This window comes from Neomonachus schauinslandi, chromosome 4 (assembly GCF_002201575.2).
Source record: "Neomonachus schauinslandi chromosome 4, ASM220157v2, whole genome shotgun sequence".
Taxonomy (NCBI): Eukaryota; Metazoa; Chordata; class Mammalia; order Carnivora; family Phocidae; genus Neomonachus; species Neomonachus schauinslandi.
The window spans coordinates 126968040-126974015 of record NC_058406.1 but is presented as its reverse complement, the minus strand read 5'-3'; positions in this window follow the sequence as shown (position 1 = coordinate 126974015).

The window sequence follows — 5976 nt, the reverse complement described above, 5'->3', positions numbered from 1 at the left end:
AATTGTTGGCAAAATAGGACATAAACCTAGAACTATCGATGCTATTTTATCACCATGAGGGAAGAGCTTGCTCAAAAAAATGGGGCCAGTACAGAGAAGCAGAGCCAAGAAAGAAAGACAACCTTACTGACATCATTTGAGTCCCTGGATCAGACCATGTGAGTGAAGGTCTTGACTTTTCAGATATGGAGTCAGTACTTTTTTTTTTTTTCTTTTTTCTTAAGCCAGTTATAAAATAGAAGAAAGTTCTCTCTAAAGGATTAGTCTAAAATACACTCATGGTTTACACTTTTAAATATTTGAGGAGAGTCAATACTACAGTCACATATCTGTAGTATCACATATTAAAAGATTCTTTTGTTTGCAATGGGGAGAGTCTCTAGCAAGCACCATACTTTTGTGTTAATATCTTATTGTTTATTTCTTAATTTGTGTATATTTCTCATTACAGATACTGCAGAGTATTCAAGGCTTTCCCCCATTCATAGGGATCTCTAGCAGAGAATAAATTCCTTCATAAATAAAGAAAAATGTGCATATTAACAGAAATATCAGGATAGCCTATTTATAACTTTCATAAGTTATTTATCAAAGTAAAGGTTATAAATATTAATAAGGAACAAATTAAATGAAAAAACATGAGACTAGTTATCTTTTTATCCTCATCACCTAGCTCAGTACTGGGGACTTAATATTGGTTAAATGAATAAATGTATGGACGAATAAAGAGATGAATAAATGAATTTTTTAAATTAATGGAAAATCAACACCCAACATCTGACTCTTGTATTTTTCCCATACATTATTTTTGTTGATTCAGTTTCTCTACAAGTAAAGTGTAAGGTATAAATGGCAACTTGGTATCACTGTATGTTATTAGTACAAATCTGGGAAATCCACTAACAATTTTACAAATAGTCTACTCTTGTGGTTGAAGAAAATACCATGCTTTCAGGAGATTTTGCAAATGACATACTTCTCATTGCCAGCAGAGAAACAGTCTTCCCCTTCTTTCCCTTTTCTTTTCTTCTGCTCATAAGGCTTTTAGGAAAGAAAAGTGAGTGATAAAATCATATGGTCCAAGTTCCACTTGGAACATTTTAGTAAATATGAGCTTCTAATTTATTTTGATCTTTCAGAGGCTTGGCAAATATGTAATATCCATATAGTTGCCAAAGAAATAGAACTTTCTCAAATGATTCTATAGTCATTATCAATCTCCACAATAAACTGGATAGTGTAAACGTTACTATCAACTATTCAAAAATGAATAAACTGAGAACTAAGATAGATGATTGACCTTCACATGGCAAATTACCAGGCCTAGAGCACAAAGCACCTGGCTTCCTTATTTTATGAGACCCTGCAATGGTGGCTACCATTCCAAACCACAAAGACATGAAGCAATGCAAAAGTCCCACTAATAGAACAAGCTTTCAGAGACTTCTCTTCCTTCTAGCCATGTCTGGGCTGATGCCAGTCTGATTCTTTCCTGTGCTACAATATATGTGACCAGATTCTCTCAAACATTGGCATGAAGACACTTTTAAACTCAGTCACGGGATGCCTGGGTGGCTCAGTCATTAAGTGTCTGCCTTCGGCTCAGGTCATGATCCCAGGGTCCTGGGATCGAGCCCCGCATTGGGCTCCCTGCTCAGTGGGGATCCTGCCTCTCCTTCTCCCTCTGCCCCTCTCCCCCTACTCATGTTCTTGCTCACTCTGCTCTCTCTCTCAAATAAATAAATTTTTAAAAAATAATAAATAAACTCAGTCACTAATACTAGTGCCATTACTAGTGTATTCAGATTATGAACTTCCTGGAAAGGTTCTAGTTTCTCTATAGTACCTGACATATTTGTGGCATTCGATCAATGCAAAATATTAATAAAAGTTATCATAACTATTTGAAAGGAAAGAAGATGTAGTCTTCTTATCTTTTTCTGTAGGACCTCCATAACTTGGAAAATATACTAGTTAATTCCCATAATAACCTTGCCAAATAGATTGGCACAATTTTCCTCTTTGAAAGAATAAAGAAACCAAAGTTACTATGCCTGAGTAACAGAATTTAGAACTGAAAGAAACTCCAAAAAATTAGCAATCTGAGCTTCTTCGTTTATATCCTGTATCATTTTCATTCCTACTATGTGCCAAGCACTGAAATAGGCAAAAAGACAAGAAAATTGGGGCCCAGCAAGTTTACATGACTTGTCTAAGACCATTCAGCTACCTCAAAGCAAAAGTGGTACTCCAAAGTTTCCACCACTGTTTCTGGACCACACTAGCTTAAGGTGCCAAAGTAAAGTCAGAAAAGTTTTCTCTAAGATCTACTCTATCCCACCTACCATGTTGGTGCCCTTGCCAGTACCTCCAATCTGATATGCAAAACTAGTTACTCTTAAAATATAGTTTTAAAGCTTTTTTTCTCACATCATATATTAACTGCAATGGGTAAGGCAGTGTATCAAATATTCTCTTTGGAGAAAAAGAATGCAGACTCAAGATCAAGATGAACCTATTTGTCAGCCTTGGAGAACCTCCTCAATACTTGATTTCTTTGTTTTTCTCCCATCTGTACAACAGAAATAATAAAACCTACATTACAAGGGTGTTGTAAGGTTAAAAATAATGCATTTTTTAAAAGCTTTGTACTTAGGATGAGTCCCATAAATGGTAACTATCATTCTTAATATTTATTTAAATATCACACTCTAGTTTTAGCAGGGAGTTGTCCTGTTGTTGGAATGCAAATTTCTTTCCATTATTCCATTGGTCTGAGACAAAGAAATGGTCCAACCAGTCTTTAATCTTTCTAATAAATTGTGCTCCCAAGCTCAATGGAAATTCCTCTAGCTAGCTTAATGGGCTCATCCTTTTCCTGGCCAAAGCTCTACACATTATTATCCAAATATGTAACTCTCCGGTGAAAACACTACTGCACCCATAATCACTTCCATTCCCCATCCCCATATTCTGGCCTTTCCCATTCACCTCTCCAGTTTTCTTCTCAAGAAGATACAGCAGGAAGTAACCAAGCATTTTGTAGACATGGCGCATAAGTGGAAAGACTATGGGCGTCAGAGACAGACGAGCTTACAATGGCAGCCCCTCCACTGCAGAATTTCAACCCCGATAGGTGAACTCGGGCAGGTGTCTTGGTCTCTTGAGTCTCAGTTTTCCTCCTTTATAAAATGGAGATGATAATATATAGTTTACAGTGTTGTCAGGATTAATGAGACTATACATGCAAAGCATCTAGCACAAAGGAAAATCTCAGGGAAATAGAAACCGTCACTATTTTGAAAAGTGCTTCATCCGTCCCTTCTAAGGTTAAACTGTTGGATCTCATAACTTGATCAGTTCAAACTATTTCATAAAGTAAATCAGCAATAGGATCTTATTTTTTGAGCACAGACAACCTCAATACTTTCCTTCACCCTATGTTTAAATGCGCCCTAATCAGATTAATTTTAGAAAAAAATGAGCATTGGGTAGAGGTATATCAACACCTCACTTTCAGAAGGACAGACTAGGTTTCAATATGAAGAATGCAAAGTGATTTTTTTCTTCTATTATTCCTTTCAATTGAGACCATGAGTACTCTTCTCTATTACAGATATGACATTAATTTTATTAGCTACTGCTACTCTGCTCTACCTTTTTAAACTGATTCAAATGGGATGAATATTTTCTGGAAAAACTGTAGTGAATCACCTGGGCCTGCACTTTCTGAAAAGCAGAAAAATAAAACAAATTCATAGTTGTAATTACTATTTTTCAGTTTTGAGACAGTGAAATTCATAGTCTTGTACTGGAACTACAGGCTCTAGATTTATAATACTAAAAAGTAATTATGAACATAATTAGATTTCACAAAAGCAAGCCTAATTAGGATGTAGAAGCCTTGAGTGGGACAGAATTTCAGGGTTGATCCCAGCTTCAGAAGGCATCAGACTTCCCTCTTGAAAGAAAGAAAGAAAAGAAAGAAAGAAAAGAAAGAAAGAAAAGAAAGAAAGAAAGGATTTTTTTTTTCCCCCAGAAGAACTTTTGATCAATACACATAAAAGATTCTTTCTGTTGCCTGCCCAAAAGACAAATTCTTCCTTGGGGAAAAGTCTTCACTCTTTTAAGTAAATTCTCTCTACCAGCAAATAAACTAACAAAAGCACTACACCCCCCTTTTCCAGGTAATCAATTTCAAAACCTGGACAAATAGGAGGAGTGAGGCACATTGATACATAACAACGGTCTCATGGAAAAAGTAAACAGAGGAAAATGTCAGGTTGCCCTACTTTCTAATTAGAATTATTCACAGAAAACACTATGTTTTCTTGCCCGACTGAAGGCCACTTCAGACCAAAAGGGTTGAAGTAAGCCTTGTCAGATAGTTTTCAGTGAATTTCTGTTGAAAGTTTTTTGATAAAACATGGTGCTGGGGTTAAAACTTTAGGATCTGGAAAGGTTATTCTGGAGATCATCCACCCTGGGTAATGTGGTATCTAGAGACCCGATAAGGTTAATCCAAATTATCCGGGAGATTACCCCTGAGACAGCAAATGGTTCCATAAACATCACCATTGCTATCCCAAGCAGAGAAATGATATGCTTCACTTTTGTTAGCATTTTCAAGGAGACTAAACCTGAAAATGTCAGTGAAATGAAGACTTGGGTTTATAGGCAAAGCTGTCACTGGACCTCTGAATTATGAGGCTAGACTTCCAGTAGCTGCCAAGTTATAGGTCAAGCCCTTCTAGGTCAACTTTCACCTCTTTCACAAAACCCATGATGAAATTTCAAAGGCTTTCATGGGAAGTTTTATTAACTTAGGTTAGTTTGAAAGAAAAAGGTAGGCAGGGCAAAATGTGAAATCCCATTATCTTTGTCCATTGTTTTCTGCCCTTTTTGCTGCAAGGCTTGTAGGATCACACACGGATAATCAATTATTTTGGGCACACAGTGGGAAGGCAGGTTGAAAAGGCTAAAAGGATTCTTAAAACATTTAGGACATTTGGCACACAATATTCAAAAACTAAAAGACGTAACTTCTTTTTCCTTTTACATTTTTAATACTTTTAACCTCCAAGCTATTCAAAACGAAGTTGAAACAGTTTAAATTTTTTCAGAATTATCACACATGTTATAAAAGTATGGGGGTGGGGATACAAATTTACAGATCATAAGCTAAAACCTGTTATTACCTGGCACATAGTAGGTGCTCAATAAATGTTTGTTGGCAAATTCTGTTTAATTTCTGCATTAAAAACAAAGCCAAAGTGTAGTATGAGTTAGGACTGACATGTGTAAATTGTGTTATTTCCATACCCAAGTGATTATTTATACATGCAAATAATTGTTTGGAAAATGAAAAGTTTAAAATATACCCAGATATATAAACATAAAAAGACATTTTTTTTAAAGATTTTATTTATTTATTTGAGAGAGAGAATGAGAGAGAGCGAGTACATGAGAGGGGGGAGGGTCAGAGGGAGAAGCAGACTCCCTGCCGAGCAGGGAGCCCGATGCGGGACTCGATCCAGGGACTCCAGGATCATGACCTGAGCCGAAGGCAGTCACTTAACCAACTGAGCCACCCAGGCGCCCCATAAAAAGACGTTTTTATGTGGAGAAAAAAAAAGAATCACTATATTGGTGTCATTTAGTGTTTTTGTTTACCTTTCAGTGAAGTTCCCTAATTCTAGCACTAATTTGGGAATTTGGTTCTATGAAGTCCAAAATTGTGGTTGTTCTCTATCATTCATCATAAACAAAGATCAAACCAGGCCATTTGTGACTTTCCAGCTCCACTGCCATCACCCACAACATGCCTCTAGCACCTTTGTTTTGTTTTGTTTAAATTCAATTAGCCAACATATAGTACATCATTAGCAGGTTTGTTTTTTTTTTTAATATCCACGTCTGGCTGCATCACTTTCCCTTGTGTGTGACATGTCAATAGTCCCTTATTCACAGCCTGTC